The sequence below is a fragment of the Canis lupus genome, chromosome 32 (genome assembly GCF_011100685.1).
Source record: "Canis lupus familiaris isolate Mischka breed German Shepherd chromosome 32, alternate assembly UU_Cfam_GSD_1.0, whole genome shotgun sequence".
Taxonomy (NCBI): Eukaryota; Metazoa; Chordata; class Mammalia; order Carnivora; family Canidae; genus Canis; species Canis lupus.
In genome coordinates, this window is record NC_049253.1 from 13,924,184 (window position 1) to 13,949,318 (window position 25,135).

Sequence of the window (25,135 nt, forward strand, 5' to 3'; positions counted from 1 at the left end):
TCTGAAGTTGCCTATCCTAAGCTGGTCCCCACACCACAGGTGTTCTTTACTTTTATGCTTCTGACTAGTCATCTCTCCACAGGTTGGAGGAACTCAGGATGAATTCCGGGCTTGGGAATTCTATTGATTCCCATCACCCATATGTATTTTTTAGCCAAGAAAAAAGCTAAGTGACTTTGGATTCTCAATGAAGAGAAGAATTTTAAGGCTTTTGAGAAGGCCCTTCCATTAGGATGTGGGTCCCACAAAATCAAAAGAGGACGTGATTTCCTAATATTCTAACATGTTATATCAGAGTAATGGGAGAAATAGAAAAATAAACTGAGTTGCTGAGATTTCCTTTTTGGCTCAACAAATTAAGCACACACATTATTCAGGCCTTATTCTACTTGGTTAGGGATGAGATGCATTAGACATGATAGCTGTCCTCAAGGAGTTTATAATTTAAGTGAGAGAAATAGATCTATGAACAACTAACTACTTAAAACAATGTGATATTAACTGGAGTGGGGACAGAAACCAGTACAGATTCTTAAATATATAATGTAGGAAAATATTCCTTCTGACCTTGGAAATAAAAGTACTTAAACTAAAAATTTTCGGTAATTCTTACATAAGGTCTACTTTGCAGATACTTTTTTTTTTAATGAAACATACAAGGCTCTGGAGTCTATTATTGATCATTTCTGGTAATTAACTGAGTTACCATAGACAAGTTACTTAACTTCAATAAGCCTCAATTTTCACTTACAAAGTGGATAATAATTCCTATTCCAGAGTGCTATTGTAAGGATGAAGTAAGAAAAGATCCATGAAGGGACTAAAGTAATACCCGGCATAAATCAGCACTTAATATATGTTACAAGCCAGTAGGATGTTTTTCTTCTTCTGATTAAACAATAATAGGAGAGGTGCATTTTAGTTAGTAATAATGATTATAAAATGGAATACCTTTTAAGGTCATGTCTGTAAGATAAGTGTATCCTGTTTTCTTTCTAGTGCTATTTAAAATATAAAGTGCTAAACAATGCTTTGAATCAGGAATAGGGGTTGTGAATGCAGAGGCAGCCTCCAAGTCTACCTGTCTGCACGTGGAATCAGGTGCACCGTATTTTTTTGAGGGACACTTAGGGGCTCTGCTTATTATTCTCCTTTTTATTTGTTGTTGTTTGTTTTTGTTTTTTGAAATGAACATATACATTGAATTGTTAAGGACCCTTACTATGTGGATTCTGAGCCAGGCCTTTCCATGTACATCTACCCTCAGTTCTTGTAACACCTTTGTGAGCAAAAGAAACGGATATAGGAGAGTTACAGACTTAAAGATCATCTGATCCAGGATTATGAACTATCTGTTTCTCTTTTTACAGGTGTCAGTTCCTCACTGCAGTCTGGGCTCTCCTTGCCCCATACCTCTTTATCACTCACAGGAGTTTCTCCCAGTCAACATCTTGCATGTGTAATCCTGTCTTGGTGTCTGCTTCTGGGTTGACCTGAATTGATACTGTTCAGGTATTGAATTGATACCAAAAGTGTTCTGATGAATCAGGTGGTAAGATAGGTTTGGGGTTTAGCTCACTCACTGCCCAGCAGGCAAGGAGGACTTCATCTGTAAGGCACAGGGAATCCCTGGCCAAAGATGGCAGTCCAGTTGCTGAACATTTTACTACTGTGGCTTACAGAAACATCTCAATGGACAACACCCTTATAGGCGGATGATTCCCCATTTGAGAGATATGGGGATGAGTGTGCAAGGACAGCAGGATTGGCTAGCAATTACTAAACTACACACTGATGTACTGAAGTAGGATAATGAGAAGCTGAAGACTATAAACAGATAAGCTCTGGTATCTAGGTTACCCAAGAGTGTGAGCTAGAGAGCCTCTTTGTTATTTTATCAAGTCCTTTTCTCCTGCCATGGAGTCACGAACAGCTGAAGAGCAGAATCAGAACTTGATACAGTTCTAAACGCTCCAGAGATATTTGGATGCTCAGCCAAGACTTGTCTTTTCTGGGCCCTGATTGGGAAAACCTGGGATCTTGAAATATGGGATGGAGACATCTAGATAGGTCCTGCCAAAGGAGTTTGTCTCTGCAGACCTTCCTGAATATTTAAAATTTACAAAAATAGTCTGCTCCTGTACAGTAAGAGTTGGCAACCCCTGAATATGGGTGATAAAATTTAGGGACCTGCACTTCTGTGAGGTTTACGGATATCCAGTGGCCAGAAAGAAACATGGTACAATATGTCCTTCTGTGCCAAAGTTAAGTTGCAGCATCTTACATCTCCATGGCAAGAAAGGAATCATTGCACCTGGTAGATCTCCTTAAGTTCTAGAGGCAACACCTTCTATAGCTAGGAGTCCACAGACTTGGTTATATAGAAGGCTGCCAGCTTTGAGTGGACAGCTGTGCTGGAAAGGGCTCTGCAATAGGTTTAGGCTGCAGTGAGGTCTAGGTACTTGGACTATTTGAGGCATCAGACTCTGTGGTGTTGGAAGTGTCAGGGTTGAGAAAAGGTATGGTTTGGAGTTTATAGCAACCTCTAGGAGGAGAAAGTTAAGGCAGGCCTTTGGGCAAGCAACACTATACCATCCTCAGCAACCTGATGCCATCTGCAGTGGAAAATGACATGCTTTTTGAAAAATAGCTCCTGTAGTGGTATTGGGTCCTATCAGAGGTGGAAATCTTGACCATAGGATGCCAATTGAGTTGCCCATGATGAGCTAATTTCTGTTGGGCTCGCCAAGCCATAATTATGGATTGGCCCAGCAGCAGTCTATCATTAGAACTGTGTATCCAGAAATGTCATAAGTAATAACAGAGCATAAGTAAGCTGCATGGGCAGGTAGCCCAGACCCCCATGTCACTGGACAAAGTCACACCAGTAATACTCCCTTCACTTGCACCTTTGCCTATGGGGAGGGGATGGGGGAGGCAGGGAGGTACTCTGCGATCAACTGGAGAGCTGGAAACACCTGAGCTTGATTTATAGCTGAGTTGGCTTACTGTGCAAAAATGGAAACTGACTTAGCAGAGCTAAAACTTATGGATAAATATTTGAGTGTAAAAGTAGACATTTTTAAAAACTTAAATATGTCAAATTTCATAAACGTATACATTTCTTCCTTTCTACAGTTTTTTTTCTCCTGAATTCAGAAGAACTTACAAATCATTTGGGTTACAGTTATATTCTTATGCCTTTCTCTCTGACCACCTAATTTATGATAATAAAGTTAGTTCTTAACTTAAACATTTCCATCTGCCCAACAACTGGAGTCCATCTGGAATAATGTATTTTTATCAAATTGTATGGGTAACTCAAACCAGGATCACTCATCTGAAGAGAAAATGGTTGTTATTTCATAGGTTTCACACATGAGCAAATTGATCTATAGCTGTGAAATGAATAATAGTGTTATTTGACTATGCAGTAAAATCTAAGTCTTGGAAATTATAGAGTTGAATATTTTACATTATTATTGCTATTTCCTCTGGATTTCTCTTTGGGAGAGCCTTTATATTTAGGGTTTTTCTTCACTTTTCATTTACCTATTAAACAATAACAACAAAAAGAGACTGTTTTGTTAGTCTAGGGTTGGTAAACAGCTCTGGAATGATCCATGGATGTGACAGAGCTATGACGAGTTAACACCTCTTAAGGTAGATTCTGAGCTAAAGTCAGTGCAGTTTCTTTCCAGTTAGTGCTTGACTTTGTCCCCAAATGTGATCATTTCACAATATGGAATAGAAGATAACTGAATAATCCCAGAATGCTGTTTTATTTTATCTCCATCAGCACAGCAACATGAAAGAAGCTCTGGTATCTAGGTTACCTGTATCTGGCTTGGCTTCTTCCCTTTAAAACTGCTGTGACCTGCAGAAGTCACTTAATTTGTTTGTGCCTCAGTTTCCTTTTCAGTAAGATGGGAGAGTTAGAGTAGATTTAGTTCATTCCAGTTTTGATTTTCAATTCCTAGAATTTGATTTTTGGCTGGCCAAAATGAATATCCAACTGCCCCCAAAGTATCCCTCCTGAAACAGTCTCTTAAAATGATGTTTGAAGGTTAAATAACAGATTAATATATGCATTGTGACCTAATCTTCTAACTAACAATCAATTGTGCTAAGTCCTCATGATTAATTCTTTATTCTCCCTCCAACAAGATGATATTAAAATGTCTCATTGTAATATTTAAAATTTTTTTCTGGCAGAGTTAGACCTTGAGAGATATTGATCATACTTTTAAAAAGTCAGTTATCTGAATGGATGGCACATGACATCGTTTATATAGAATATTTCATACAGAAATTCTCAAAAGATGGATGAACAGGATTTACGATGTTATCCAGTCTCTGCCCTTTCCCTGTTCTACTGCCAACAGTGTTCCTGCCTCAAAAATTATCCCAGTTTTTTATATCTGTTTACATTTCTAAAATGTTTAAAGTAGTAAATTTCATAAACTCATTACATACTAGTGAAGTAGAAATTACAGTATTTGTCTAAAAATCCTTCATTTCATTCTAATATTTACCTGTGTTCCTCAGATCAACTGACGTGAGGATATTTTTTATTCTTTCAACTGCTGATAAATAACCTTTGTTTTGAGAATTCACCATGGAAGAATGATATCACAGGAGGACTGATATTTGGCAACCTTGAAGAATTATAAGAAAAGTCTTGGTGTAATGTGCAAAGGGGTATAGGCAAGAATGCAATATGCTATGACCTTCACAACCCTGATGTTCACGATAGAACCTGTCCTACAGTGAGCTCTTAACAGCTATTTGCTGAATAAATGAAGGGATTAAATGCACACAGCAAGTTTTTTCTTCTCTTTTAAGCTCAATCAGATGGTGATTGAGAGACAAAAAAAAAATATTATCCCAAATATTTCCTAGCCAATAAATGTCATGACACCCCTCTCCTAATTTTGGAGATTTTATCATGCCTAGCAGCAATATTGTGGATTAAGATCTATAATCCGTTTTGGTGGTTATAAGGCCCTGAAAATATGATAATTGGAGCATTCTGGATGTTCACTCTTCCTGTTGGAATTGTTCTGATATTATCATTTCATTTTTTTGTTTGTTTGTTTCTCATAACAGCATTCCCATCTTGGCACTTAAGCAGAAAGCTTCACTTGTTATGGTTGTTTCACAGTTGATTCCATCCTTTGACTTCCTGTTTTCACAATTTGCCAGCCAATCAAAGATATCTGTGGTTTTAAAGCATGTGTCAACTGAACAGATATCAAGAATAAAATGCACATATACATCCCAAAAGACCTGTGTCAAAATCAGTAAGATTGCACAAGGCAGGAACCTCGGATAGCATTTTAACAGAAGAAAATTGTCAGAAATTAGTTCATTCTGTCGAGTATCTGAGCTTTAAGAAACTGTGTCTTATCTCCTTTGGCCAGTGGACGGCTTCTAATTGGTAAAGGTCCAAGGTAAGGCAAACAAATACAAGGAAACCTGTCTGCCCGGCTTTATACATCAGCAAGATAGCCCTATCGTCCATCAACGGACAGGCTTCAAGTTGACAACAGGAAAAATGTGACTCAGCTTATACAAAAGGGGAAGTCCCAGTGCTGGGCTCAAACAATGGGCCTGTCATTTTACTGCTTTGCTGGCCTTCTTACTGTCTTACCTTCTTCTGTAAAGATATGCAGGGGCAGAGGGCTCCGTATTTTCTCTGGGGCTTCGACCAGGACACTGAAATTAGTATCAAAGGAGAAGTATTATTCAAGAGCAAGAGTGGAGCAGAGGAAAGAGCATGGAACTTGTGGCTAGGCTACTAAAGTGACACCTTAAATTCCAAGAATACTTCATCTGGGTATGGAAACAGGAGAGGCCCAGCAATTAAACAAAGGTGAAATAGAATCCTCTGGAGAATGATGAGTCTCCTGAAAGAGTAAAGCAAAGGGAGCAGTCTGTGAAGGATAGGCTTATTTTCTCCTCCTCTTCTCCCCATCTATAATTCCCACTGCAGAAGAGAAATCCCTTTTCAAGTTAGCAGCCACCTGTTCATCAATGCAAAAACATTCTGTATGATGCCAAACATCACGTGCATGTGGTTGACATATTGTGCTGTTTGAATTTCGGGGTATTCTTTACTTAAGACCTATAAGGCTGAAGCAAACTTGTATTTCTCTGACAACTGAGCTCCAGCTTACGTAAGTCACACTACCAGCCCCAAATGGGCAGATCTCACTGTAGAATCAACAGTGGACATAGAACGCTGTCGGAATGAGCCACTCCAAGAGGTCTGTGGTCATGGACAACCTGGCTGCCACTACTCTCTGTGCTTATAGGTTGTCCTCTGTCCCTGACTCGGCTTCACCTCACTTCACTGTTTCCAATTCTTCCTAATTGACTTTTGGGAAGCTTCCATCCTCTTCTCTTTTTGTGGTGAAGTGAATAGGTGGTAAATGCAAGTGATTAAGCCCTTTCAGTCAAACACAGACTTACTAACAGGAACTAGGAGGAGTGGCTGAATGTTGCTAGGGTTTCAGAGTTTTATGGGAAAGACAATGACAGTAGTTAATCATTGGTAAGACCATGAATTAGTTCTTAAGTTTCACTCCTTTAGGATACATTGACAAAAAATGTGTATTATTTTTGACTGGATTACTTCTAGAATAGGACAAACATTCTGTTTTTCTGTGACTTGAGGTCATTATGTTCTGGTCTAGTAATATGCCAACAAGTTATTGAGAATGGCTTCTCACTAGGAATAGAATTGCATCGTCCTCATCTTTGTGTCCTTTATATGTAGACAGGACCTGAAACCTCTCAATCACCTAATAAACATATTTAATAGAATGAATAAATTTTCAACTGTGTTTTAATTAGCTATGTTGAAAAAGCCCCAAGGAACAGAGAGATATAATGAGATAAGACTAGTATAGAGCAAGGATTAAAAGAACAAAACTAGAATTCCCTTTTCTGGGCCAGAAATTATAGTTTTGATTGCTCTCTTTTGGTTGCCACAGAAATATAGAATGAAGGGACAAAGCCAGTTAAAAAGAAGTCTTTTAGTAGCAGCACAGAAGCTCTGTGAGTTCAAAATGCCAAATATAGAGAATTTAAACTCATTACAGGGAAGAACATTAAGGAAATAACAAACTTTTTGACTTCATACTACCCACAAGGTTTCCAGAACCTTCCCTGATCTCAGAGTAGAACTCCTTCTCTTTCCCAACCCCACCCCATTCTTGAGTTCTGTGCTTCTCCTTTCTCTGTTCCTGTTCTCAGTCTCCCATGTCACACACCAGTAACAAAATGACTAAAACTTTACTCACTGGATTTACCATGTGAGCCAAAAGCAAGTGTTATGGCCATTTGGCAAACTTACCACATCTTCTGAGTCTCAAAGCAGCATTGGCTCAAAGTCCTCTATGCAGCTGGGAAAAAAATGTGATACATTTTTACTCAAATAACCACTTGACAAACTCCACCACCTCCTTCTAGTCTGGTCAAATTTTATCTTCTTAATGAGGCACACTCTGATTAGTTTGTTGAGTGTTTTAAACTGACCAACCCTCAACACTATATCCTGGTACTACTGATATTTCTTACTCTACTTTTTCTCTTTTCTATGGCATGCATCATTGAACATACTAGCATGTTTACTTATTACATGTATTTTCTCTTTCTTCCTCCCATTTGAATGTAGGCTCCACAAGAGCAAGAATCATAGTTTACTAATGTATCCCAAGCCCAAGAATTGTACGTAGCATATAATAGATGCTCAATAAAAATTTATATGTTCAATGAATAGCAATCCACTGCCCTCCTTTAGCTAAGTTTTTTAGTAGAGCAGCTAAAATCTCAATGGAACTTCATAGGATTCTGTACAGGAATTGTAACCAAAGTCCTATAATATATTTATATAGGATGACAAGCCACCAGTGAAATATAAGGGGGAAGCCCAGTCAACTTCAATTTACTAAGATGTTTTCAATGCCTATTCTGGTGCAAGAACTTTGCTGGGCACTAAAGAAACAAATAAATAAGCTATTGCTCCTGCTCTCAAACAGTTTACCATCTGTTAGAGAGACAAATACAAAGCCACATAATGTGGTGTGATAGGTTCTAAAATAGCAATATAAACCAAAAGCAACAGAATGAGAAGTTCCACTAAACATAGAACATTTCCATAGAATAGTTCTTTTTTTTCTGGATAAAAAGGTAGCCACAGTGGATCATCAGAGAGCTGAATCAGTGAAGCCATAAAAAGATACCTTATGTGTGTTGTCAGCTTCTCTTCCCTCATCAGAGTGGGGCCTCATGAGGGCCTTTTCCTGCCTCTGGTATCGCAAATTGAGGCAGCAAGTGGGACTGGAAGAATGAATTGGTGAACTGGAACTCACCTACTGAGTCTTTTGGCTTCTAGTTCTCTAGTATAGGCCTCCTTTCCTTTTCTCTATCATTTACTGCAGGTGTTAGGTTTCACAAAGCTTGTATCTGCCCAGCCTGCTCAGAGGGGTTCTGAATACATTGGTCCCCTTGTGACAGCTTCTTATGTACTTCATCTTTCCTTCTATCATTCCAGAAAAACAGTCCATTTTGCTTTTTCTTGGTAACACTTTACTCTTGGTTATCTGTACCTTGACTTATCTTTTCTGAATGAGAAGCAGATGGCAAATGACTCATCAGTACAATCATTATGACTTTCTTTGCTGCTCATAATTTCAGATTCCTGGCCTCACTGTTTCTTCCCACTTCTGCTTCAGATGAGTCATATGACTTCAGGTGGAGGATTAGAACTTCTCTGCCCTAAGCAGCTCTGAATATCTACTTTTAGGCTGGTGAGCGTTGAGAAGTTCTGCTACTGAGTAGATCCTCCCTAATGAAAAAAATGGGAAGAAGTTCTGTGTTTGTGATATCTTATTTTTATTGATTGGCAAAAGATAGTTGTATTGATCATTACCCTAAATATTTAAAAGACTTCATGAATGAAGACAAAGTACATCTTAGGCATCTACCTCTATTTACTGTGTTCTCTGTGGCTTTGGAAAGTGAGAAACCAATGAGTTATATCCCTTCTTTGTGAAGCTTTTACTTATTTCTTAAGACAGGCTGGGAAACACAAGGGAAAGTACCTAACCATTTGTCTAACCATCTCACTAGCATCAATGTGCTAGTAAGTTCCTCTGCTTCAAATTCATTTTTGCATACCTAGTTCCTAACACAAGGCTGCACAGACAGTAAGATATCTCACAGGTGTTATGAAGTAGTGAATAAGAGAAGGCCTGGATTGGCCCACTTCATCATCTGAGGAACAAGATGGAAGCTGGCAATTCAATTTCTATGTCTAGAAGAAAGAAAAATTATGCCAGTCAGTTATCTACTAATGAGAATTGTTGTAGGGTAAATTGAACGGCTGAGATTTTTTTTAAAAAGATTTATTTATAAATTTGAGAGAGAGAGAGAGACTGGGGGAGGAGCAGAGGGAAAGAATGAGAGGGAGAGAATCTCAAGCAGACTCCCCGCTGAGTATGGAGCCTGATGCAGGGCTTGATCCCATGACCCTGGGATCAGGACCTGAGCTGAAACCAAGAGTTGGACACTCAACCAACTAAGCCACCAGGTGCCCCTGAATAGCTGAGATTTTTAAGTTCAACAAAATGTGTAAATATTACCTTTTCCCAATTTTATAAGAAGGGAAAATTGCCTAAGGGGTGCATTAAGTAAGGACTATTCACAAAGTACAATATGAGGGGCTCTAAATCAGAGTCTTTTGGATGCATCCCATGACACTGCCTTCCCTCATATCTGGCCAGTGATCTCTACCAATAGCACTGGCCTTTAAAGCTCAAGGACTAAGTATCTTTGTAGAAAGCACACATCAGTGGGAGTGAAGAGAAAAGTGTTGAGGATTTTCTTAAGCCTTCTCCTTTTTACAGATCTTTTTCACCTTGACTTGCACATGGGTATAAATTCTAAGGCAGAGCTTCCCCAAGTATATTCTGTGGATTCCTATACCACATATAATCCAGGCTCAGTGGTCATTGTTTATCTCCATATCCTGCTTAATTTTTCTTCATGGTGCTTATTACTACCTGAAATCACATATTTAGTTAGTCTTTACTTTCTGATTTCATCATACAAAAATATAAACTCCTGGAGGACAGGGACTGGTTTATTATGTCTTTGTAGGCATGAAAATAGTGTTTAGTGTACATAGATATTCTATAAATATTTGAATAAATGAAAGAGTGTCATGATGTGAAAAAAGATTTCTGTGGACAAATTCATTTAAAAAATTCTGGATAGACAAGGACATGGGATTCTTCGTTCCTTTCAGCTGAAGGGGGAGTCTGCTCTAGCCACTCCATTATACCTAGATGTAGAGGTGCTACCAAATTATCTTTTGTTTACCATTTATTTATTGAATGTTTAAGTGCCAGAAAGTCTGAAAAATGCCTTATATATCCATTCACTTGTTAAATATTTATTAAGCACCTACTAAGTGCTCAATACTTTTCAAGCACATGGGCTAGATCAGTGAATAACATCATCAAAATGGCTGTCCTCATACATCTTCAATTCTTATGAGATTAAAGATAAAGAAAACAAATATTATTCATCTTTATTTCAGATGATAAAACCAAGACATAGAGAGATTTTTTAACTTGCTTGGGACCAAATAGTTAACGAGTGATAAATCTAGAGTTGGCACCCATGTGGCTCTCTCTGAAGCCCTACTCTATTCTGTTTTTTTTTTTAATATTCTTTTGTTTTTTGTGAGGAATTTTTAAAAAAGATTTTATTTATTTATTCATTAGAAACACACACACACACAGAGGCAGAGACACAAGCAGAGGGAGAAGCAGGCTCCATGCAGGGAGCCCGATGTGGGAGTCGATTCCGGGACTCCAGGATCACGCCCTGAGCCAAAGGCAGGCACTAAACCACTGAGCCACCCAGGCGTCCTGCCCTACTCTATTCTGTACAGAGCATATACACCTATTTGACCTTTCCCAAGAGTAAAAACTCAGCTATTTATGTATTCTGAAAAATCTTTGGAGAATTGCTTATATAGACTCAAGCTGTCATTCATAAAATAGGAACTCTCTTTTATGGAGAATTTTTATAGATAAGTTTTTGTTCTATTCTTAGTATTTTATTTTATTATTTTTAAAAGATTTTATTTATACATTTATATAATATATATTTGTATATTTGAGAGAGAGAGTGAGCACAAGTAGGGAGGAGAGGCAGTGGGACAAGGAGAAGCAGAATTCCTGCTGAGTGGGGAGCTTAATGCAGGGCCCATTGCAATGTGGGGCTCAAGGCAAGGTTTGATCCCAGGACTCTGAGATCATGACTTGAGCTGAAGGCAGACAATCAGTTGACTGAGCCACCAAGCCATCCCATTCTTATCATTTTAAATGGGCCTATTTTGCTTTTGAAACCAAAAAGCAATATGGGCAAATGATCCTGGAGGGGGGAGGGTGGTCTCACTGCTTTTTTGGATGGGTGAGCCCTCTCACTATTTCTGATTCTTGTTTTCCCTGATTTTCAAGCTACACCATGGCATCCCAAGTGACTGAACACATGGTTGTACTTTCCTGTTCAATTCTTAATATATCCCTCAGGACATGATTTTGATTTTTGCCTTTCAGCTCTGCATACCACAGGTGAAGGTAAGAAGCCCAACCTGTGCAGCCTTTCTACCATTATAACTGAATAGCATTAGGCTGATATTTAAATATTTCAACTGCTCACTTAGACCATAAGTCAAATTCTTTGCACTCGAGTTCCCTTTGGCTCTCTAGACACACACAGCAAATTGTTTTTTAATCTGGCATTTATTTTCACTTGACTCATTTTTAAAGTCTTCTTCATTTTTTTCTGTTCATTTATAACTCTATTAGCTTGGAGACACCATTCATTTTGTGAGCAGTACTTTAAACACATTTCATCTATCAGGATTAATTTTGCTGAATGCACGACCAAATAAATACATTAAAAACAACTGTAACACTTCATTAATCAAAATGTCAACTACCACAGATGTAAAATGTCCCCCACTTTTAAAATTCTCTTCCTTTGCTTGTGAGTGCTTGTCTGTTTGACTAAAATATAAAAAAGTGGTTAAAAAATGCTGTCATTCTATTAGAATATGCATGCAGATTTGAAGGTGCAATCCATTATAATTAAGGCTAATTAATTATTATATGGTCAAATGAGCAACAAATGCACATGCAAAATCTAAAAAGTTAATTATTTGAAAATTGGTTAATCAATTGTGCATTCAAATGCACATTTGTTTTAGCATGCAGACAGTTTGCTCTTTTACAAGGAATTAGTCTAGATAAAAAACCATTAATGTAAAACATTTTCAAATATCTCTGCTCTATGGGGAAAGAAAATACATTAAGATCAAATGGATCAGATTCTTAAAAATCAAAACTGCTTTTTCCAATCAACAATCCTCAAAAGAAAGACAAAATATTAGTATGAAATTAATTTACAATAGAGAAAAGAAATCAGTCTAGATTACCTACTTTGTGGGAGCCACTCAACCTGAACATAATTAAAAGGAAGTCTCCACCATGTTAAGTGGCCTGCCACCTGCATAAAGTCCCTCCAAAGGCTGGTGTCCAGATGGAGTTGCTCTATTTTAAAAACAAAACTAGGATCATGTAAGGATGTACAAGTCCCTAGTCAACTAAGTGATTTCAAACAAGTTCTTTTCATCTTCAAATTTCACAAGCTGCATAACTTTAAAAAAGTGAGGGCAGCTCAAGAGACTAGCACCATGGCAGCAATAGCAAAACCCCTAACAAACTACAAGGAAGACATGAGAAGAATAGTTGCTGAAAGAACCCATAGTACATATGATTCATTTTTTTGTATATTCATCGGGGAGTCAAAGCTACTGAAAGCAGAGAAAATGTTTTATTGGCTCCTGAATATCAGAAAAAAAGATTTTTTTCTTCATTAAAGATGATTTCCCGGAATCCTCTGTGGGAGAAGCAGGAGCAAAGTCACTAACTTGGAAGAGGAGAGGTGGCAGGGTAAAAGCACAGAGGTAAAAATAAACTGATCTCACTGTAAAAAAATATTCACTCGGGGAGAATAGGCAATTAATTTGGATACAACAAGGGCATCAGGGCTCTGAAACAGCTTCATGGATTTGGTCTTTATGCAATGTATAGTGGAGTCACTGAAGGTTTCTGGCTCATAATTAGGACTTCATTTAAGTGAAATTTTAAAAAGATTAATCTGAGGGCAACTGGGCACAGTGGTTGAGCATCTGCCTTTGGCTCAGGTCCTGGGATCGAGTCTTGCATCGGGCTTCCGGTGGGGAACTGCTTCTCCCTCTGCTTGTGTCTCTGCCTCTCTCTCTCTCTGTGTCTCTCATGAATAAAAAAAAAAAATCTTAAAAAAAAAAGGTTAATCTGTTTAGGAGAGATTGAGCAGATCTGTTTTGATTTAGATGATTCCCCACATCAATGAAAGTAGTCATGCTAATTTCTGTATCTGTATTTATTGCATTGATGTCATTTGAAGCTCAAAGTTTCCAACACTAAACCTATCATCTTAAGTTCAAATACACTATTTATTCCAATTTTCCCATTTCTTCCAGTGGTACCATCACATTTCTTGTTTTACAGCATGAAATATTTGAGGCATTTCTAACTGTTCCTATCATGTTGAGTCAGTCTTTGAAATCTCTCTAATATCTATTGTTTCACTTTCCCTCCTCCCTCAAAATTCAGACATACTTACCTCAATTAACTAAATAGCCTCAAAAAGTTCTGTCACAAATACCTCTTTTCTCCAAATAAAAAGGTTGAGGAGTAAAGGAGGTTTAAATATGAACTGTCAGGAGATGAGAGTAAAAGGAAGAGAGGAATAAGGTGAAAAGAAACCACCAGAAACCAAGGAGGATAACCAGAATGGCATAGAATCGCAAAGCCCTGGTGGAGATGGTAGTTTCTAAGAAATCACCAGGATAGTCGGGAGTGAGGCAGAACAGATTTTCTATGTGAGAATAGTTAATTAGAATTTAGAAATAGAGAGATCAATAAAATTAAGTCATAAAAGAGGGTCAATGGATTATGGTTTAGGGTAAATGTCAAAGATATGTCACTAAGCAGAAGGAGTTATAGAGAACATAAGTAATGAGATAATCAGCTCGCAGTAAACAATGAGTGTTGGCTGATTGAGCATCAAGTACTAGGCTAGGTGACATGAGATATGAGTCATACTCTCAAAGAGCTTACATTCTGGTTTGGGAGATGGAAAGAATAACATAATGCAGCAAGTGATCACACTCAGAAGAGAAATGCACTCTATAATAGTTATTAGCAACAATACTTGGAAAGAGGGCAAGCCTGTGGGCAAAGGATGGTATCAAAGGGTTAATAAAAGGTACCCTAAGTTTGGATTTAAGGACATAAGACTTAAGGACATAAAGACTTGTGTAAACAGATGAAGGAAGAAGAGAAGACATTCTAGGCAGGAAAGACTAGATGCTGAGAAACTGTTAGATGTTACGACAGACATACTTTAATGCCTACCCAATGTTAATTCTCCAACATCTTATTTTCTGTGCACAGGATCCACGTTTATTCAGGGAGCAATGGAGAATTCCTGAGTTCAAGTAGAGCAACATTTTATCCTAGCTTCAGGGAATGTGATTGGTCTGTATCAGAAATGGTATTCTCATGCGGTTTTGCCATTGACTGGTTTGAGGTGAACATGTATTTCAGTTTTACCAATGAAATTATTATTTCTTAATAAAACTTCTTAAACTTAGCTTGGACAAGCTAAAGCAAAAGCAAAGCTTTTGTCCTTTTGGTTTTTCCTCTTTATTTTGCTTATAAAATGGACTAATTCCTCAAGAAGCAGTAGCTAACTCATGCTGACAAGCAATGAAGATAAAAATCAAAACACTAAATTTAGCCAAGCAGAGAGGTAGAAAGAGCCTGAATGTTTGTCATTGTCATTGCTGTTGAGCAACGACTTGGAATGCCTACCTCTAGACTTCTTGTTACATGAGAAAAAAGCAACTATTTATAGCATTTATCTAGTCATTTTTGTTATTGTTGTCACTTGGAGGCAAATAATTTATACCAGACTTAGATTATGAACAGTTATAACAATGGGACAGATACTAACACGTTAAGTGGAAAAAGGCCAGAAGAGATTTCTAGAGCAATAGCAGACTAGGCCTCTAGACTGTTCTGAGAAAAAATTCTGGGTAAAGTATAGAAAAATATTCTTTAATTGCTTTCATTAAAGGCAAAAAATAAGGAATATGCAGGCCAGAATCTGTGGTGCACCTAGGTACCAAGAAAAGGGTACAGATAACACTTGAAACAGGTTTTGTTTGTTTCTTGAGGGTATTAACCACACCATGAGAACGTGAGCACTGGTTTTTGTGAGATTGTAAAATTTAAGGAAAGGAAAAAACATTCTGGAAGGCACTTAAAGTGTGAGTCTAATAAGAAATCCCTCACATAAAGCTGGGGTCACAAAGGACTTTACACCCATAGTGTATATTGACTAGAAATAAATCTGCCTCCTCTTTCTCTTCAGGAAACTATCAGGAAGACTGCCAGTCTCAAAACTTGCTATTTAGTAGAAAAAACTAAAAGTGTTCCTTTGTGCAAACATAATTCAGTTTTGTGATGCAAATACATGCTACCTGGGTAGCCAACCCCCTCCCCGTCTGTCCCCGCCCCAGATACCCAAATGGAACAAAGACAAATTTTTTTCTAGAATAACCTTCCTTTAAACCAGGTGATAGCATGTTTCTACAGATAAAGTTCTAAGGCATAAGACCACCATATAATTAAAAAAAATCATTAAATACAAGGAAATAAACTATGTGAAAAAGGAAACAAACAGATATGCAAACTTCATATTTTAGAATTATAGGATGCAGAATATAATTATGAATATATTTTAATAAGTAAAACAAACATGAGCAAATTTGAAAAAGCATGAAACAGAACCAGAAATGAAAACTAATTATTAAAATGAAAAATAAATGGACTAGTTGAATGACAGATTATACACATCTAATAAAAGAATTACTACATTAGAAAAAAGAACAACTGACAAGATCATCTTAGTAGGCCAGAAAAACAGAGATGGAAAATATCAAAAATAGGTCAAAGTATATGGAAAATCAATAGAAAATGTCAAACACACAAATGTTTATATATATATAAATATATATATATATATATATATATTTAGTTGAGATTTTTGTTTGAGTAAAAAGAAACACTGAAGCAGAAGAAATATTTGAAGATACCATGGCTTAGAATTTTTCTGAAATATACCAATATCGTTTAACAAATCCAACAAATACCAAGAAAATTTTAAAAATCACACCTAGGTGTAGCACAGTACAATTGAAGAACATCAAAATCACACAGAGAATTTTATGCCTTTTGAAAACAACTCTTTGCATACTACCGGAAAATGGTAGAAAAGGAGTGCATGACTATATATCTGAAACTGCCCATTACAGCCAGGGTCTGTGAGATGCACAACTGAGCGGACAATCCATTGTAAAATACAAGCAGCACATCTAGAATCGAGGATAAGCAAAAGGCAAAAGCCAGATGACTCCCATTTAATCTGCCATTATTGTACCAGCAGCCACTTAGCTCACAATTTCAGTTATAATTTAGTTACAAAAAGATGATTGAGGAAAACAAAGCCCAAACTTGGTGTATGAATGCCAGCTTGGTATGTTGATACCCAAAATGAACTGCAAATTCACTACAGCCATACTGAGTGTCTGTTAAAGACAATGATGAGAGAATGCCCTGCCCCTCCAATAGGCAGAGCTTTGGGTGGTACATCTGGTCATATACTTTGGATAAAAGGGTATATGGACCTGTGCACAATGACTAATAAGGAGAAAGATTGGGTGGCCAGAGACTAAAAGGTATGGGGTCGAGGCATCTGGATGGATATATAGGAATGGGCACAAAGTTTAAAACCTTCATATTAATTAGTTATTAATTAATTATTAATGTCTGTCAGAGTAGCTACCACAGAAAAGACACTTAAATCAAAGTAGCTCAAATAACTTGGCTGATTAATGTCAACAAAGTGTCAACAGCTACCCCAGGGCTAGAACATAGGCACATGAGCAAAGCAGCCATTGTGATAAGGGATGGAGCTTCTGTGGGAGACTTTTCCCTTATTAAGACTATTCTCTTTAAACCACCACCCAATATCCAACCTGTAAAACCATATGCCAACATTGACCTCTAATACGGAGATTCCTTGAGGAGAACGACCAACCACATGGTGCCTTGAGGTGTGCAACATGTAGCATTTCAGGGTAGGGCAAAGCACTGGTCTTCCTGGCCCTGGGCTGATTTGCCATCGTTCTGTCAGTGGCAACTCTGCTGGCCTCTCACCCACTCCTCATCCAGTTACTGAGTGTTACTTCATCTGGCACAAGTTAGGATACAGGCCTGTGGGTAGGGGAGATTGACTCTCCTGTCTATGCTGTGCCTGCATTTTTCATTTTACACTAAGCCCTGCAAATCACAAAGCTAGCTCTGTCCATAAGACTGACAGGAGCAGGTTCCCCCACACCGCTGAGAAGTACTAAAGTAAGATTACTGGGGATTCATTAGTAAAACTCTGATCTTAGTGCTTGACGAAGAGTAAGTGACCTCAAATGTTATCTTTTATTACTGTTATGACTAATTAAGAGGAGAAAACAAAAAAGAAAAAAAAAACAATGCTAATTGCTTTGCAGGAACTGGCTTTGAAGATGCAGGAAGGAGGTGGGGACACAAGACAAGGAATACACAAGACCTCTTGAAGTTGAGAGTGGCCTTCAGCTGTTGGCAAAGAAATGAGATCCTAGTCCTATAACCACAAGAAACCGAATTCTGCTAATACACTGTATAAACAAGGAAATGGATTCTCCCCTGGAGCTTATAAAAAGGAATGCAGCCCTGCTGCCCCTTGTGGGATCTGGAACACCAAAACCAGCCAAGCCCACCTGGACTTTTGACCTACAAACTTTGAGATAATAAATTTGTGTTGTTTTATGTTGCTAAGTTTGTAGTAATTTGTTACAACTGTCATAAAAATTAATATAATTGTTATCTATAATTTCCAAATAAAAAATTGAGCCATAGAAGAGTTGTATAATAAGCAAAGGTAGTAAAAATCAGTTCATTATCCTTAAAGCTGGGCTCAAAGTCATTAAATGCACCTTACATGGTGACAATGTGGTAAATGTGATAATACTTGGTAACTCTCATGGGCATTTGCAATTTTTTTGTGGCTGCTTAATGCATAATTTTCCTTCCTTTTGGGGGTATTCTCCATTGTATAGATTGGTGAGGTGTGAAGTCTACTTTTCTCTATCTATTACCACTACCTATAAGTCAAGGTATAGGTTCATGAACCATGCTCTGGATGCTTCTACTTAGAATTTTGAATATGGAGGCAGTGAAGCAAGGAACTAGAAATGATTTGAAAGTATTAAAAGTCCAGTGGCGGTAGCACCACACAGTGACATCTGACAAGGGTGGAAGCCTAGTACGAGTGGTAGCAAGGTAGCTAGACTTTCTTGTAATATGGCTTTAGTTTTGGTTCTGCTGCCATGAATCCATTGGTTCCTACTTATGTTCTGAGCCTATTTCTCTATTCTTCCTTCCTCTTAAGTTCGTAGTCCACCCAATATTTTTTTTTTATCAGTGTATCTCTTTTCTGATCAACTTAGCCATAATTAGTTTTAGTGGCCTATAAACAAGAACACACCCTGATACAGGTGCCTTCTAAATGCCAGGTACCATCTTAGATGTGGAGGTCACGGGCATCAAAAGGTATAGTTTCCGAATGCTGAAAAGTACAATGTAGTGGTAAGCTGGCTATACTAAGCAAAGGTTTTACAAGAGCACATATAAACGTGCAGTAATATGCATAAGAGCTATAATGGAAGCACTAGTAAGAAGCGGAGGACAAGAGGAGTAGAGAAAAGAGTGCCTATGCTTGCCTGGGAGTTAGGCTCTTTAACAGAGTGAGGCCTCTAGAGCTAACAAGACAGTTGGCAGAGGAAAGGAGACAAGCAGAGGGGTGGGGAAGGGGTTTTAGGTGGAGGGTATAGCATCAACAACAAGGGGATTATATCATAGAATACTGAGGAGTCACTAAGATGCACATTGGGAAAATAGTAGCAGGGAAGTCTAAATATGTAGGTGGATGTCACAATAAGGGTCAGAGATTCTGAAGAAGAGATTAGATTATTAGAAAGATCTTTTATGGAATGAGAGAGTGGATGAGAAAGAGCCACAAGGCAAGGAAAGATTGTGGTGTTTCTCTTAGTAAATTTCATATTTTAAGGAGCTGAAATAACCTCTCTTCACAACATCTCCTATGTTCCTTTTGGAAACTCACAAGTATAATGTTTTAATAGCAGACCTGCTATTTTTGACTTCCAAATATCAAGAACCAACAAGTAAACCTTTGTTAGCTTTCATGGGCTTAGGTTCATTTGTCATGTTATTTCCATTCTATCTCATCTCTTCACATTATTGGAAAGCAATAAAGAATTATGTAGTTAGTAGGAATGTTAAAACAGAACTTTGAAGTATTTCTTGACCAATTGAAGAGAGTCTTCATTGCGCATGCTGCCATTACGTTACCAAAGAAACAGGTGAAAGCAGAAATGAGGTAAGGGTAACAATTAGATGCAGATGACTGAAGAAGTGAAATGTGCATGGGGGCAAGGAGTCACAGATAATGAGATAGGTTGGTAGAACTGAGAGCAACAGGATGTCTCAAAAACTGTAATAGAAGATAATGATCAAAGCATAGAGGTCCTTGTATACAGAAGGCAACATACACTGGCCTACGTTCTGCAAGTAAAAGATTTGTTTTCCCCTCCAGTGGAGACTTTGCTCCCTGCCTGTCCCAGGGTAGGCTGTAGCCGGGAGGAAGAGGACCAAGTGTGCTCGTGATCTTTTCTTGCTAAAGCCCATAGGAGAAGCCATACATTGTGATTTAGTTCCCAGAGCAACCCTTCAGGTTCTGTTTTAACAAATATTGTGGCTGAAACATTATGGAAAGAGGAAGTAGGGCTGATGGTGATGAGAGGAGGGGCAGGAATGGCAGGGAGGGAAAGAGAAGGAAGGAGGAAGCAGTAAACAAAGAGAAGGAAGAAGGAAGTAAGGAAAGTCTACAAGGCAGTGAAAGAAGACAGATCAGCTCCAAAGAAAATAATAAATTGAACTAATTCTAGCTGCTGATTGGTTTAAATGGGACTTGCAAGTCAGCCAGGAGTCTAAACACTCTTAATAGCAATTGTTCCAATTCTAATCATTGTTCAATATTTATTGAATTAAAATCATTTAAATAAAACATTTGGATTTGAGAAAGAGAGAGAAAGAGAGAGAGAGACAGAAACAGAGAGAGAGAGAGAGAGAGAGAGAGAGAGAGGGTAGAGCTGCCAAGAATACAAAGGAGCCACTGCAAGGAGAGATGATGGAAATGGTAAAACATTATTACTCTAAAATAAGGAAGCAGATCACCTATAACAGATGAGGTGAAACCAGGAAGTTTAGAAGACAAATATGAGGGCTTAGAGAAGCTGCATTGCTTGCATTGTCCAAGATATTTAAGAAGCCATGGAGGAAGTAGAGAAATTAAACTCTTTTCTCCAGCAAGCATAGCTACATGATGCCTGATGTCTCTGCTGGGATTTCAGTTCTTTTGGATACTGTAGACGGAGACATGTAATTATTTTGGCACTGTTTACTTCTGTATCTTATGAAATTTAGAAACTAATATTTAACTGTAACTTGGTTTAGTAAGAGCAGAGCTGGCCATGGCTTCAAAACATACACAGATCTGTCTCTGAAAGGATGCATGCCAAGCTGTTAACAGCCCCAGCCTGTGGGAGTGGGGTTGACTTCACGCATTTTTGTAATTTATTCTAAAGTTAACTTTTAATGTTAACATGTTAAGCAATTTTGCTCTTTCTTCACTCTCCTGACCTTTTCCATACCTGAAGGTTTTCTTGAAATTACACAATGGATACATGACTGTTGTAAGATTTTATGGTGATTTATTTAATCAGTTCCTACTGACACATTTTTATGTGGTTTCTAATTTTTTTGCAATGACAAATGCCATTAAGGGGACCATGTTTGTATGTTTCATGTTTCTGTATTAATGTAGGATAGCTTCACTATGTGCATTGCAGTGTCAGAGTGATGGTGTGCTTTGATTCTGAGAAATACTGCTAAAAAGCTTGCTGAAATGTAATGATTTATACTTCCACAAAAGTGTATGATTGTGCTAATTTTCCCTTACATACATCAGTTTTGGATGTTATTATTGTTGATATTGGCCTGTCTTTTTAAAAAGATTTTATTCATTCATTCACTCATTCATTCACTCATTCATTCATTCATGAGAGACACGGAGAGGCAGAGACACAGGCAGAGGGAGAAGCAGGCTCTTTGCAGGGAGCCTGATGCGGGACTCGATCCCAGGACACCGGGATTGCAACCTGAGCCGAAGACAGTGGTTGAGCCACCCAGGTGCCCTATCTTGGCCTGTCTTATAAGTAAAATTAATTTCTTCTTGTTTAAGTTGGAATTATTGGTGAGGTTGGGAATCATTTCATATATTTAGTGGCTATTTTTTTTTTTAATCAGGTTTTAAGAACTTTCTTTCAAAAGCGATATTTACCCTCTACCATACATGTTGAAAATATTTTCTTCCAGTTTGTAGTGTTTTTTTACTTTTGCTTATATGAAAGTATTATCTTCATATAAAAATACTATGGTTTTATGAAGTCGTAGGTATCAATCATTTTTTTTCTTAAGACTTCCAGGTTTTAAATAATGATTAGAAAGAATTATAGAAATATTCTCATCTATATCACTGTCACTTTATTGGTGAAGAGTGGGTACTCGAATAGTGGTTTTAAAATTCATAGGATTATTTTACAGAGTTAGATAATCAGGTTGACAGAAAATATTAGCCATTTTAAAATTATTTAAAAAATACCTCTCCTGGAGAAAATCTTTACTGACTTTCTTTGACATGAATTTTTGGTCTAATATAGCAACTGCAGAGCCAAAAAAAAGTGTTTTATATTAAAACAGGATTTAATTTTCTCAAATAAGAGCTAAAATTATGTTTTAAATTGTCATTTTATTTGAACTCAGAGGTTGATTTTGTGATTCTTAGAAACCTACATTGTAACCACATACCTCCTGGTTAACTTATACGGGTGCATTTGAATTGCAACACTGTGGTTTTTTTCAATGGAAAAATAGCTAATTAAGTTGCTATCATTTCTCCGTCATTGACAGAGAAGAGCCAATAATTGATTTGGGAAGGGAGGGAGAATATTATATAAGCTGGCACTGATTTTTTTTTAATTTTTGTATTATTGAATCTGTCTCCTGATGATTAACACAGAAATTCCTCTAGCAATTATGGACTCTCTTCTAAATGACTGTGTCATAATTTACAGCTTGCCAGGAGCAGCTTCAACTCAAACATGTGTATAATTCACTCTTCTGGCTCATTCCCATCACATCAACACTTCCAAACCAGGCTCTCTCACACATGTATATGCTCATGCTGAGGATATGTGCCCTTTTTACAAAAAAAAAAAAAAAAAAAAAAAATAGACCTATCATGTAATGAATACTATAAAGGAATTCCATAGGATAGGTTTCACATTTCATTCTCATCACTGATTTCAGATTCCTACTCCTGCTACAGTTTTTTCTTTCTCATCTTTTTTTTTCTTAACTGTTAGAGTTATGGACAAACAACTCAGTTTATAAATTTGGATTTTAGTTCCTTTCTATTTATATTTCCTCTTCTCTAGTAGAGATGTTAATGATCTGTGAAATGGCCAAAATAGGAATACTAATGGTAAAGAAGAAAAAAATAATTTGGAGACCATGTAAACCAAAAATCCCTCCCTAAACAATAAGCACTTAAGCATGGAACCATATTAAAATTTCCCAGTCCTGTAAAAGACGTGTAATTTAGCTTCAATGTAGTGCTTATTTTTTATTGGTAGTAGCATTCTCATTATTATTAAAGGGCTTCTTTTCTTTTCTTTTCTTTCTTTTCTTTTCTTTTCTTTTCTTTTCTTTCTCTCTCTCTCTCTCTCTCTCTCTCTCTCTCTCTCTCTCTTTTTTTTTTGCTTATTTCTTTTCTATTGTGCATGGTAATGGTGGACTGAGGAAACGTAGGGAGACATATTAATAGCATTAGGCCTTTAAGGTGGTGGGTTACATTTCCAGGAAGATAATATGCTAAAAATGTATTGCATCCTGGCCCTTTTCAATGCACTGTACCTTGCCATGGATTTGGGGAAAGGGTATGGAATGAAGGAGAGAAAAGCATATGATCAATAGATGAAGCTGCAGAAAATATTGGATCCCAAAGGGCCTGCCAGAGAGCCACAAAAATGAAGCCAAAGGTACTGATCCTGGACCAATGCTCAGTTGCCATTTATTCAATCAACATTTGCCAATCACCCATGATGACTTGGCTGTGGAACAAGGTTCTGGGGACACAGCAATAAATACAGGAAAGTCACTGTACTTCCTATCCAGTTTATAGTGTAGAATAGAATTGGGGACCCAAAAGTAGGTAGCAGAAGCAGCGGCAAAGATGGTCAGCCATGAGGAGGGAATGAAGCGTGGTGAGACTTGGGAAAATATGCTTCAGATTCAAGGTCCTCCTAAGTGTAAATGTTTCTTTTATACTGCCCTAATATAGACTTATCACACTGAGGACACACAGTCAATGGCCGAAAGATAGAGATAGCTAAGATGTAGTCTTTGAGTATAGGCACTTAAATTTAAGAGATGCCACATGTAACACATGTAGATTACCATATTACAACAGACAGTACGTGACCCATGCCATTGGAGAGGGAGGGAATAATTGAAAATTTACCAAGTGCCACTATACTGACTATATCTCATTGTCTTCAATGCACACAGTGTTCCTTCTTTGATAAAGTTGCCTTGAGTTGCCCTCAACTGCCAACTCAGAGAAGCAATAATGGGCTATTTTTTGGTATGATCAGTGTTTGGACTGGCAATATATACCTGAACCAAATAACCTAGCCTATGGCCTGGTAGCCCGTATATGATGTAGCCTGGCTTAGAAATATGAATTCACTAATTGGTTCATTTTTCATTGGAATTGAGCTTATAGCCACGAAGACAACAAAGTGATTAGGAGGAAGAGGTAAAGTGAAGTCATGATTCAGAGCAATGAGAGTGGACTATGCAATCCATGAAAGAAACAAGAGGAGGGGGTTTGGGTTAACAGAGAAGCTGAGGGCTTCCACACATGTTGGGGTGCAGGAAGTGCCCTGGGCTCCCCACCCCTATCTGACTCTGAAAGATGACATACCAGGGCAGGATGTAAGAACAGATTTGGAAAAATAGTAAAAACCTTAATTGGTTCAGGAAAGAATAGAAGGGGAATTTAAAGCAGTAAATATAATCAACTATTCTAAGGAGTTTTGTTGTGAGGGGAGAGAAATGGGACAGTGATGAGAGGAAAAGGTGGGGTCAGGAGAGGAAGTTTTTTTTATGATGCGGAAAGAAGTGTATTTTGATGCCAGTAGGGAAGATTCAATAGAGAGGGAAACAACCATGTGGGAGAAAAGAGAGGTGCTGGAGTTCTGATTTCCTTCAGCAAGTGAGAGAGGTTGCTAGATGGTTGATAAACAAAGTTCATCCTTTGTCACAGGAAGAAGGCAGACAATGTGTGCTGGTTGCATAGAAGCCAGTGGCTATGGCAATGAGAGTTTGTGCAAGTTCTTTTCTGATTGCCTTCATTTTCTCAGTGAAACTGCAAACAGGGTGAGCAACCTGAGAAAAAAGAAAAGACAGCAAGTGTAGAGCATTTGAAGAGAGAGAGCAAGGTATGAAATGGGTGAGAGAAGGAAGATTCTGCAGAAATGTAATGGCAGCACAGCATGCAGGGCACACGTGATGGTCAGTGACTATGAATTTAAAGTAAAATTAGTCCAGGTCAACTGCATTGTGGGTCTGGAGTAGGCATAAACTCAGGTTAGTAGTACTGGGATTGGTCAAGAGGGGCCTACAGAGGGAGCCAGTTAAGGGGA

General features: G+C 37.8%; 1 long non-coding RNA gene across 2 annotated transcripts in view; it reads left to right on the forward strand.

Annotated features, from left to right (window-relative positions):
• Positions 1-21,294, forward strand: part of LOC111093640 — an 80,589-nt gene extending 59,295 nt beyond the window's left edge. Inside the window, exons 2-3 of one of the 2 annotated variants that reach the window (XR_005382736.1) lie at positions 1,371-1,512; positions 17,759-21,294. This is a non-coding gene — a long non-coding RNA (uncharacterized LOC111093640). The remainder of the gene's footprint in view (positions 1-1,370; positions 1,513-17,758) is intronic. The other variant, XR_005382737.1, reaches the window with a different exon arrangement.
• Positions 21,295-25,135: the final 3,841 nt, after the last annotated feature.